The 12,272-nt window shown below is 46.6% G+C and overlaps 1 protein-coding gene across 3 annotated transcripts in view; it reads left to right on the top strand.

The window, feature by feature from the left end:
- LOC100881968 (uncharacterized) overlaps positions 1 to 12,272 on the top strand; it is a 69,546-nt gene that overhangs the window by 2,031 nt on the left and 55,243 nt on the right. The window lies entirely within an intron of this gene.

The following is a 12,272-nucleotide window of genomic DNA, read 5'->3' as shown; positions in this document are numbered from 1 at the left end:
ATCTCGCGTTATAGAGTAGTGGTTCCGTGGACGCGATGCGTCACGGCAAATTATTAAACTCTTCGAAAAAGAGCAGCTACTTGACGTCATTGCAGACCACTTGCCTTATACGCAATTTTCTTCGACACGTGTTAAGCCGGTTACTTTGGTCGTTGCGTGCTGATTTATGTCATTCCGGAGACAACAGGTTTTTCCAAAAATAACATCCGTTGTCGACGCATCGGAAAATTACAGATCGACATCATACGGGATCGAGTTATGCAGCTTTTTCGTGGTCGACCATGAGACACTTTCCACGACCTTGTTTATAAATTCTTTTTTCTCGAAGGAAAAAGAATATGGAATATAAGATGTTTCATCGATTGACAATTACGGTATACGAGAGTAAATAGAGAGAGGGAAACGTTGAAACGCTTCTTGATCATTCTAGCTCGTAAAGAGCCGCAATTACGCAATCGACGTCGCCAGTATCAAACCTGAAATTTTCCAAATAAAAATACGAGCGCTTTACGCGGAGAAGGAAACGGGAGATATCGTTCGAAAACACGCGTAACGGTTGATTTCGTCGGGTTCGAAATTTACGTGGTATTTGGTACACCTTAATCGAGACACCTTGTTTAGTTGTCAAAGATCAAAGACGAAAATAACAAGGGTCGACGATCCGTAGATAAAAAATTTGTAAATTCAACTGTTCGATATACCGTGTGGAATCGATAGTTAGTTATCGACGGTCAACGTCTTAAGAAGATTTATCGCGAATCTAAGCACGCGATAAAAGAGTCATTGCGGGAAGTAACGTTGCTACCACGCGGCACGAAACGTGGTCTCTAAAAGGAAAGAAAGAGAAGAAAACGATCGCGACTAATAAGTTGCAGCGACGACACGGCGACGATCGAAAGAGAGATCGATGTTTGGGATTGATCGTAAGGAGCAATACAGAACGCGAGCAAAACAAGTCGCATCGGGTCGATCGAGAAAAATAACACGACGTCGACGAACGCTCACGCAGCCATGCGGTTCCGAACCACGCCGCGGTATATTACGGCTTGCCCATCACGGTGCGAACGACCTCTTCTCTGCACTTGGGCGTTATCGGCTACTCTATTATTTAACTAAAGAAACTCCTTTCCTCCGCATTTTTAATATATTCAAATTACTTTCTCTCTGTCCGCCTTAAAATAACACGAAACGTTTGTCTCTGCTGGAAGAGACAACAATTTCAATAATTTTCAATTTCGTTCGATGCAGATTGTCTACAAATAAGAAATAATCGTACGAAATAACGCAATAACGCTTTCGCAACAGTTAGTCATGTTCCATGCTCGGTTTCTATTTATAAAGTTTGAAACCGAAAACTGCCTCCTCGAATAATCGGTTATTTATTCGTTTACACGAATTAAAGAGCGGCGAAGTGTGGCGTGTGCGACCGTTACAGAACAACGTACCGATCGTTGCGACGTTCCCGCCAAAAAATTCGGCAACGCAGCCGGAAATTACGATCGAACGCCTTTGGGGTGGGGTTCGTAGCTCTCTGCATCGCGATGAAAAACCGTTGATTCCAGACTTTATTCCCCCGCGAATAACAAATTGCGTATTTATCGAGGGCTTCTCGAATACCATTGAAGCTTACGCTACGCTAGTAGCAACGCACACCAACGTAGCCGACTGGATGCAGCAACGAGGCGGTTTGGCGCGGAGGAGAGGCAAAATCGTGGTGGGGATAGGAGTCAATATCGAAGATAACCGTGCGAACGTCTTGACTCCGGCCCCGTTCAATCTTTTTCCGTGCCGTTGAAAAATGTGCGCTCTCCGTGTTGTGCGGCGTGTGCTGCTCCTCTTTCCTCTCGCTCGCGTGCGCCACGCCGTACCGCGCGTATTTCTGTAACGCGGGATAGTGACCCGCGTAAACGTTCGAAACGCTTCATATTATTTGCGTCGCCGTTACCGCTTCTCGTCATCCCATTGTTAAAAACGAATCGCAACCACCGACAGACAGAGAAAGACAGATAATTAGCTGTATCGTTTCTGTTATCGTTTTTATTCGTCGCCACCAACAGCACGCTCTGTTTCGCGTGTAAATATTAAACGAAACGCGATATACGATGTATGTACGATCGAGAGCAACTGCCTTGGCAAAAATATCACTTCCTACTCGACGATTTTTATGGGATTTTAAGATTCGAATCTAATTTTCTAAAACTTGTTCTGATTCGAAAAGTATACGTTGAGTGTACGTGTGTTTTAGCGAGTTTGTACAGAATTTTTTTTTCTTACGACCTCCGTTTTTACATTCGAAAATAATGCCATAAAGTTTTTGTACCGTTTCCCTTTTTTCCTTCAAGTTTGTCTAACGAGGTTTTTTCAGCTTCGCGTACAGAAGATTACACTCGATGACGGATCCTACTCTTGCAGAGTAATATTGTCGCTATTTTTTCATGTTTCTCTAATCTAAACTCGCGAGGATGATTTATAACGTCATCGTTACTGGCACGTTTTTCCTAGTAAACAGTAATAAATAGGTCGTGACGAATACCAGTTCTCTGGTTTATTTCGAAAGCCTCGAGAAGAGTTTGAAGTTTATGCTTTTTTTGTAGCGATAGTTTGTGTTTACGAAATTTTGTATTCGCTTGAAAATAGATTAGAAACGCGTGTTATTTCTCGATTACGATTTCGTGAAGTTCGAACGAATTTCATAGGGGTGGAAAGAGGGTTACTCTCGCCGGTGTTCGCAAGGATACTAATCGAGTAAAAACCCGGTTTAATTATCGGGTGGATTTTTACTCGAAACGAAAGTGTAGCGGGGGAGAATGATGAAATTGAGCGAAGTAGATCGAATTTCAAAACACAGCCACCGTCTATCGATGACCGGTGACTTTCTCTCCCTCTCGGTTCGTCTGGACAAAAACTTTAAATTCCGTGGCGGGAATAACGCCGCGGGCGAAATTACCAGTATGATTAATACCGGCCGAGGCAAAACTGAACGTCGACGCGGCCACCTATGGAAAAGTCGATAACTAACAAAAAAATAAGCACACCGATGGAATTAAGAGAAATTCCGTGAGTCGTTCCTCAATTTATGTACCCGTGAAAGTTACTAGCGCGTGCGCGCGCACAACCGCTAATGCTTTTTTCGCTAGCGCGAAACTTGTGAAACGGTTTTCAATTCATTTCACAGATTTCTCTGTGACTCGTTTCAGAAATATCATCGTAGGAATAACCGTTATACGTTGCCGATGTTTTTACTCGAGGCACGAAACGAAAAAGTTATTGTCTCGGAATAGGTTATTATGTTTCGTGAACTGGTCAATCGGTCGTGTCGCCCACTTATCTGCGAATCAATTTCATCTTCTTTCGAGCACTTTCTTCGAGAAGTCACGCATCGCTGGGATCCTCGATCGAGCTTCCAAAAAAGAACATTTTTACCAGCAAAATAATAAATTGTTCTCGGCAATTATTTCCGGTAGTTTGGCTTCGTTACAGTCGGAATTCGTCCGGGAAATTGGCGCGAGAGTCTAAGCGACGATTTCTCGATTTTCCATCAAATTGTTCGCGGGTGAGCGCAGAGTTTTCTCACGCTGGCATATTCTTTTTTCGCACGGTATAATTTCGCGAAACGATACCGGTGCGTGATGAACGAGTAAGTAGAAGAGTTACGGCGACAATTAAACGTCAATAGGATCACGAGCAAGAGGCGTCGAAGCGTCTGTCGCACAGAAACGTGGCTAATCTCCGGAAAAGAAAAAGAGAACTGTTGGATCGTTGCTCGCTCGAGGATGCGCCACGGTGAAATCTCTTTGATTTTCACACGTTACGTCCAAAACAGTATTCAAGCGACGTTCACACGTCGCGACCGCAAACCGAATTGATTTTCAATGCTTCGCGAAAGATACCACCGCTTTCGAGACTTTCGAAACCGTCAAAACTTTCAAACATTTCTAATTTCGTTGGATGTTCGGAGACCATCGCTATCTCCGATTCGTGTTTCGTTCGAATTCGTCCTACTTTGTTTTAACGCTAAGCGCACCTCGTAATTACGTTCGCGTTGCATACTAAAGTCTCGAAAGAAAATTCGTCCCGACTCGAAAGGAGTCGCACAGATACCTTATCGGGAATCTGGAAAATTCCACGATAAATTCACACGAAATTCTTCGAACGGAGGCTCGCTTCCGAAAAGGCTGGGTATTACCCGTTTCGCTGAAAAGTAGTTAGATTCGAGCTCGTTTTGTTTCCTTTTTCGAGAAACTCGTACAGCTTGGAAATTGTTTCCGCCGATAAGAATGATTCATAAGGTCGTAAACTATAAATTATCGAACAGACCTTCGTTGAAAAACAAAACAAAATTTGATGCCGGTTTGCAATACATCGCATCGTAATCGTCGCAGAGTCACAGAAACATCGTAGATTATTCCTATTTTCGCCCAGCAACGAACAAAGAGAAAAATAGAAACTGCGTTCGCGTTGGCAAGTTCCGCGATTCCATCGGGGCAAAGGAGAGGCAGCCAGGCCACTTTAGAATATATAAAGCTTCTCTTCGCGAGAAGAATAATCGTTCTTTGCGTTCCCCGTGGCGCGCCATAAAGCGGAGTCTTGGGGGTCTTGTTGCTCGTTTTGCACGCGTTTCACCGTGCAGCGTGCAAGAAGCGTCTTTTCCAACAGGCTCGAGCGAATCCTCTTCGACCCGCGAAACGCCACTCTTTGCGCTTCCGAAAGAAAAAGAAACGCCAAGAGAAACTTGTTGTTGTTACTTATTCCCGTAGCATTGTTGCGTTCATCGAAGTACCAGAGCCAAAGAATAGTCCGCGTAATCTTGGAATTTCACCGAGAAGAAAAGTTCGTTCGCGAAACTGAATTAGTTGGATTTCCATGATTTAAGAGGCGCTGGATAATCCGAAACGGAACAGGAAATCGCGTCTTCCTTTTACACGCTTTTCGAGCAGTTGTGTTTTCCGACTGATAAGATATTCGGAAAGAAGGTTCTTCGAGCAGAGATCTTTTCTTCGATGCTTATTAACCAACCTGCAGGAAGTTGGCGTTTCTTCTCGGCCCACGATTCGCGTAATTCACTGCTACGAAGAACAGAGGCAAAAGGTCTCGCGCGGAAAGGTGTTCTTCCTGAAAGTAGCCGGGTCAGTGCATTCGGCGCAGACAGAATTGTCGGAATAAACTGCAGAGACAGTGAAATTTTTCTATCCGATAGAAACACGAAGCTCCTTCTTCCACAGAAATTGCTCACGGTTCTTTCCGTTCGAGCGTTGCTTTACGAATTCGCGAAAATTGCAAAGTATTCCCGAATAATTACGAATAATGTATTTCTCTCTGGTTCCATTAGCTCCGATTACGAGCTACTTCGTAGTTTGTCGTCGATTCTAGGTAGGAAAAAAGGCTGGTAAAAAAGAAATCGCGTCGTCGTCCGTTCGGTTTTTCGCCTGGTTAAATGGAACACGCGTCGAAGCGATTTTTCCGGAAAAGGAAAGAAGACGACGGGACTGCGACGCGATCGTTGCGTCGAAAATACCACGTTTTTGTGCATATTTCAGCGCGTCGTTCGAGTTTCGATCGATGGAAACGTCCATCGAGCGTGTTTCGCCTTAATTAAACCGGCCGATGGACGCGGTGTTTCGCGTCCTGTATCATCGGTGCTGTTGGAAACGCGTGTATCGTGACTTTTATCGCGAGTCGAAATTGAAACGACACCGAGCGCGCGATTATACGCGGTAAATTGAATCCTGGGATTTTTCGAAAACGGACATCGAGGAATCGACAGGTGTGCTCGTTCAAATGAATTCCATGGCTGGCCGATAAACGCGTCGATCCTCGTGATTTTCGCGTTCTCGTTTTATTTATTTGTTTATTCGAACATTTGACCAGAAAGTGCCGCCGGTTACGAAAGTAATAGCGATAGGGAACCGTGGTTCGATAAAACGATAGTCGTTCTCGGTGAAAAACACGCCATACCTGATAATTTCATTGGAATTTCATTTGGTTCGAATTAACGGGTTTGTAAGCAAACATACAGCGTATTCGTACAGATGTATTTTCGTGCGCGAATCACAATAACATTAAATACTTAGCTTTACGTAAATCGAATACATTCAAATTATATCCGATATTAAATATTCTCACGAATCGCTTGTTATCGCGCAGGGGATGGATTCGGAGATAAAATATTGTCGAAGCGCGTACACGAACGGAGATTTATCAGAAATTTTCGGACGCCGCCTACTTGGGAATTTTTCCTTTTTAAACGACATCGACAGTCGGCCAGGGTAATTTTCTCTTTTTCCTCGTGCGAAGCAACCGCGAGCTGGCTCGCTAAAAGCAAAACTTTTCCCATTTAGCTGCTACCACCTCTCGCCAACCCGGGAGAGGTAATGCCGTAAGATTTATAGAAAAACAGCGTCGAGGCTGATTTTTCCAGATAATAACTTTTCTCCCTTTCGTACCACCTCCGTTACGGAAATGTTTCCCTTCCTCGGTTGTCTCGAGGGTCGACCAAAGCGGTTGATATTCTTCCAACTCGAAAAGAGAGCCACGTTTCGAATGTCTTCGATATAGCTTACTATGTAATTAAGACAGAAATTCGAAGTCGTTCTTAAAAATGAATATGTACTTCAATTTAGCCTGCTCTTTGAGTCGATCGAGAGCCGACGTCTACCGAATCTCATTAAAACTCGAAAAAGAAAGCCAAATTCTCCAAGTTCTCGTTCTTCCGGCCACGCGTTTCCCTGCCAATCGCGAGAAGAAACTTTGAACAATCGGCCACGGCTCCCGAGGGAGTAGCAGTTTCTAATTAAATCGAATAATTATTCGTCGAAAATCAGAAAACCCGAGCGCGAACCGAGTCGAGACAAAAGTCGTCGGTTATTAAAAGACACGGTAGCGTAGGAACTGTCGCGAAATAACTTTCGTTACAGAATCAAGTATGGAGAAACTTGGTAATCCTGAGTAAACAGAGGGTTAAGGGCCGTGTTTCGCGGAAAGAAAAGGCGGAAGAAGAGTGGCGGGTCAAAACGTGTATTAAGGGAGGAGAGAGGAACGAATACACGAGGAAGAAGTGTTTGTGCGTGCAAGAGGATGTTCTGGTGGGTGTCGCGAGGGGTTGAGAGGGAAGGAAGGGATTGCATAGGCTTCGATGGCTAAGAGACGTATACAAAAGTATGATAAAGGGGCTGGCTGGAGAGGTGGATCGCGGAAGGGGTGTTCGTTGGTGGTGACTCGTCAGGGTTGAAAGTGGGAGTCGGCGGCGGTGGTGGTGGCGGCAACCATCCAGGGTGGTGGAAGCGGAGAAAAGGGATTGTTTGAGAGCATCGACAACCAGACGGGGCCACTTGCCTCCGTTCGACACCCTCTTACGCGCCTACCACCCCGCCGCACTGACGTCACGGACCAGCACACTTTTAAACGAATAATGCAAATTGATTTTGTGATTCCTGTCGCCGTCTACGCGCCTAGATGGCGACCGCCAATGCCTTCGTCGTCTTCAAAGACGATCTTTGTTCTCCGACCAGTCCAAGGAAACTGCTCGTGTTCCTGTTTCAACGCTTCGTTCGCTTTGCACTAGGAAATTCTCGACTTTCGATCCTGACCGATCGATTTAACCCTCGACGGATCGGAATCCTCGCTGACCCAAAGATCTCGATTCGTTTTCCTACCTGCGAAAATAAACATTCTCTACACTCGTTCTTTTTCCGCTACTTGTTCGGAGTTACCTGTTCCAAATTAATGCAAGAGGCAAATAACGTCAACAAGAACGAGGTTGGTTAATCTTTCGATACATTTCGAGCAAGTTCGAATCTTGTGCGTTGGTTGACACATTACCGAAAGTTTCCTGTTTTTCAGGAAATTTTTCGTGCGTCGCCGTTGTTGTTCGTTCGTGACCTTCGATCGGCCCTAATGCATTCGCTGACTGGATTCGTACGTGTACGCGTCGACGTGACAAAAGAGAGCGCAACATCGGAAATGCTCGTTCGTGGCGCCATTATCTTTTCCCTGTGGCGGCGCGTCGAAATTAAAATTTATACGGTGTGCAACGGCGAAATGGAGCGATGCATCACTTGGAGTTCGCGCGACGATGGGCAAAAAAAAGAAGCGAAAGACAATTCGAATTTTCCCTGCGTCCTTTGTTAAGTTCGAAACCGTGTACTATCCGCGGAAGGATCGAAAAATGATAGCTAAAAGATTGTCGTTTCGAGGAGGAACGTATGTTTAGGCGCGGTTACGATAGGTTTAATGGACTTTGGATCGGCAAAGTGTTAAGAGCGGTATCCGCGTGTACCGCGTTCGATCAATTTGACGAAAACGAACATTCAGTTAGCCGGTGCACAAGTACGCTCGTTCAGAAATCAATTTACCAGAAGTTAGAGGCGCACTCGTAGCTGTACGCTTTCGTTTCAGCGCCGTGGAATAATTTTCAGAAAGTTGCAACGCGTTCGGCTCAGCCGAGCTGAAAACGAGACCGACCACCGCGTGGAGGGTCGTGCTCGAAGGGCGGAAAAACTTTTTCACGAGATGACGAGTGTCGATGCGACGAGTGTCATCGAGCATCCTAATCTCTGTGAACGAAATTGAGCTAAATCGAGCGCGTGCACACTCGTATCGAGCGACTTTCAAACAGTCATTTCACCCTTTAACGCGATAAATCTGTGCATCGCGACAGCTGATTCAGCCAGCGATAATCGTCCGTAACATTTTTAATATCGATCTCGTTCTCGAACGAAGAAACGGTCGTGGACGTAAAGCGATAAAAATTAAAAAAAATTGTCGCGGATTAAGAGGTTAACAACCGAGTGGGTTCGTGACGAAAATCGTTTTAAATCAGCCTTTTTCCCCTCTGTCGAACGACGACACGCTGGCCGATTAACGACACGTATAAACCGCGCCTGTGTTAACGCGACGTGAAAAGCGTTTATTATCGCGTCGGTTAATTAATTGATCGCGAAAAGACAGCGGCGATCAACGTGCCAACAGAAATAGCCACGGTTCGAGCGATTCAATGAAGCAGCTCGATTCCATCAACGAACGGCTAGCTGCAAGTCGAGAACATTGTAAAGCGACACCCTGATGCGCGTAGTCCGATATTGTTGCATGCAAATAATTGTTGTACGGGTATCCCAGCGTTATGTGCCGGCAAACCAAAACGGTAAATCGAAATTGGAGCTGTCAAACTTTGAATTATTCCGATTACGCGATTATCATTCGCGTATAACGCGTTTCGAAAGTAGAAAGGTTCTACGATCAACCAAGTAGAAATACGGTAGAATCCAACGTAGAAGCAGTAACATTAAAATTAAAGCACCGTTACGATTTTTCGAAATTGAAATTCGAATTTTGCTGGTATGCCGTAACCGAACACGATAGTTTCTACCGTAGCAATCCCGTTAACGAAATTCTACCGCGAATTCGTTACGGTTCTACGTTAATTTTCTCGTGATACCGTCTCGCGACGTTACACCGGTGGCGCAATCCCAACGAGATTCGAGTCTAAACGTTACGCGAAACTGTGGTGCTCTCGTGTTCGGTGAAAAGTAATCTCCTTATAATCATTACACCATGTGTCTCTCGTTTCTGTTCCCCTTTCCTCCCTTTCTAACGTTCATTTCGCAATTCCACGAACGTCGTACAGCCAGCCAACGTCACTCGCAGTTTCCTCGATCCCTTTGGAATTTCAAGTATGCAATAATTTAATCCATCGTCTTCCCTTTAGTCCCGGCGTGGCAGCGTAGAAAGGTTAAATAGATTAATTGCTTAGGTCAGATCGATCGAGTATGACAGGGTGGGTAGCTCTTTCTCCGTCTCCCTCTTTCGCCAGTCTTCACCCTCTTTCTCTCCCTCTCCCGCGCCTCCTCCTCCGGATCCTCTTTATTCCTTTTTTCCTGCGCCTGGAAATTGCTATCGCTTTGAGAATTAAACCTGGACTCGGTTCACTCGCTTCGAACGAACAAAGGTAGTAGTGGGGATTGGTAGGGAAGGCGGAAAGAAGAGAGACAGAGAGGAATAGGGTGGTGATAGTAGGAGGTTGTGGGTGGTGGGGAAGAGCCATAACGATGATGCTCGTTATTCGAAAAAAGAAAGAAGAAAATATATCGCTGGCGAGGACTGTGATGAACGAGAAAGCAGAAGGCCGCGCCTGATATCGTTTTTTCGCTTTAATAAATCCCTCCTCTCCTTCCCCTCTTTCTCCTCCGCGACCAACCCCTACTCTGTGTACTTTTTATATTTTCTACAATTTTATTCCCGATGGCTTTCAAACGAACGCCGTTTCCTTCCCCTCGCGTATAGCTCGGGCGTCGCAGAATCCGTGGCTAAGAAGCGAGCTGCCTCCTAATCAAAATTCCTTGCCGCGACGCGATAAGATACGTCGAGTCGTTTCGGTAAACGCGTCCTACCGACCAAACGAGACGCCGTTGACCTCTTTCCGGTGCCGTCTCACCGAAATTCTGCGCTCTTCCGTTCGCCTCTTTCATCTAACCCTCTCGTTGCCGGTGTATTTATTGTTCCCGTTGTTTTCCAACTTTTCTCGCGTGTCGTCTATTTCGAAACGTACCGAGGTACGAACAGCATTTTCAACGCTGCAACGACAGCGGATCGGTTGTCGATGAAAAGCTACACGCGAACAGAAACAAAGTTAGACGGAAGTAAAAGGGGGACTGGCTTAATTAGACAGAATGGCCCGCTTTGCATAACGCATCCTTTCGTCGGTGGAAATAGACGTAGTATTCGATGCCCAAGCAACTTTCGTTCGGATAACAAAACAGCCGTCAAATCGATCGCGTGACCCCGATGGGTAGGTTTTATACTTGGACTCTACGTAGTTTCGTTTTCCTTGTACGCTCCACGAGGGGCTTCTTGGTTCACGCACGAAAAGCCCGGGGACGGGTTACGATGCTTCGTCACGGACGAAATATAATCCCGTGGCGAAGCTTCTTTTTCATGCACTTCCATCCGGAAGTCGCACGCGTGCCGGGAACAGGATACGATCGACGGGCGGTTCTTTAAAAAATTTCTTCCTCCTTTTCTTCGCGTCCATCGCGAAGTCTCGTTTGTTCGAGCAAAATACGTGAAATCCGTGAAATATCGCGAGACTCGATCGAGAAAGACAATGTTCCCGCGCTACGGGCAAAACCGAGCAAGTTACGCACGCGATGGTAACGCGCAAAGTGTAACGTTACAGACCGGTGTACAGAGTTACATGGCCCGCGCAACGTGCAATCTACAGGGATCCCGCTTGGCTCGCGTAACGCGAAACGACCAGAGTTTCTCTACGCGAGCGTTCGCGGCGATTAATCGTCGGTAAGCACCGCGCCATACACCACACCTACTTATCGATGATTAACGAGCGAGCAATTAGTCGGTCGTATGGTCGTTTATGAGCCGAAAATTAGCCGTACGCGTCTTATCGTCGCGATCGTTGCGTCGCGTCGAGTCGCGTCGCGCCGCGTCACGTCGGTGATTCGGCAATTACGAGGCCCATGGAATTTCACCCCGTTCCTCTTCCCGTCCGTCGGTGCAGTCCTCTCGAAACGAAGAATCGATCCGTCGTTCGCGTCCCTCGGTTCGCTCCCCCTGAAAAAAGGCGAGGCAAAAGAATCGAAGTAAAAAAAAGAAAAAGTAAAAAGGAAAAAGAAAAACGAAAGAGGAAGAGAAGAGAGAAGAGAGAGAAACCGTTGGAGGATGAGGAGTAGGAAGAAGAGTGGCTGTAGCAGGACTTTGGTGGGGAAAGGTGGTGCAGGGGGAAATGGCGAGATGGGGGAGAAAGCGAACGAGCGAGGGAGAAGGCGGTTACGTACTCCTTCGAAGCAACGCAAGATGGATTTCCGCGAACTTCGAGCGGGCCTTAACTCGTGAAAAATGTCAAAGCGAGTAGAAGAATAGGCGGCTGCCAGGAGAACAGGGGAAGGGACGCGACGACTGAAAAGGGTGACTGGTTGGCGAGGCGAAAGGGGCGCAAGACGAAGCATCGCCGTCGTCGTCGAATCTACGTGTGCCCGTTGTCCGTCCGCCGCGCGTGTATACATGTATCCGCGCGTACTTAAGATCCAAAAGCGCGGCGAGGGATTCGGAGAGGGGAGACAGACTCGCGGGGAAGAAAGCTGCGAGAACGTCGGGAGGGAGAGAATCGCGCGACGGAGGGGCACCGCCGCCGCCGCCACCTCGTTGGTAGGGATGATTGTCAAAACAGGGCTGCAAGACGCTACGAAAAATGTTCGTATTTATGGCACTATTTCCGCCGCCGAACCCCCCTCCCTAAGAATCGCCCACCCCCGCCGTGCCTC

The sequence above is a fragment of the Megachile rotundata genome, chromosome 15, assembly GCF_050947335.1.
Source record: "Megachile rotundata isolate GNS110a chromosome 15, iyMegRotu1, whole genome shotgun sequence".
NCBI classification, from domain to species: domain Eukaryota; kingdom Metazoa; phylum Arthropoda; class Insecta; order Hymenoptera; family Megachilidae; genus Megachile; species Megachile rotundata.
Note: the sequence above shows the minus strand (reverse complement) of the source record. Positions and strands in the feature narration are given on the sequence as shown.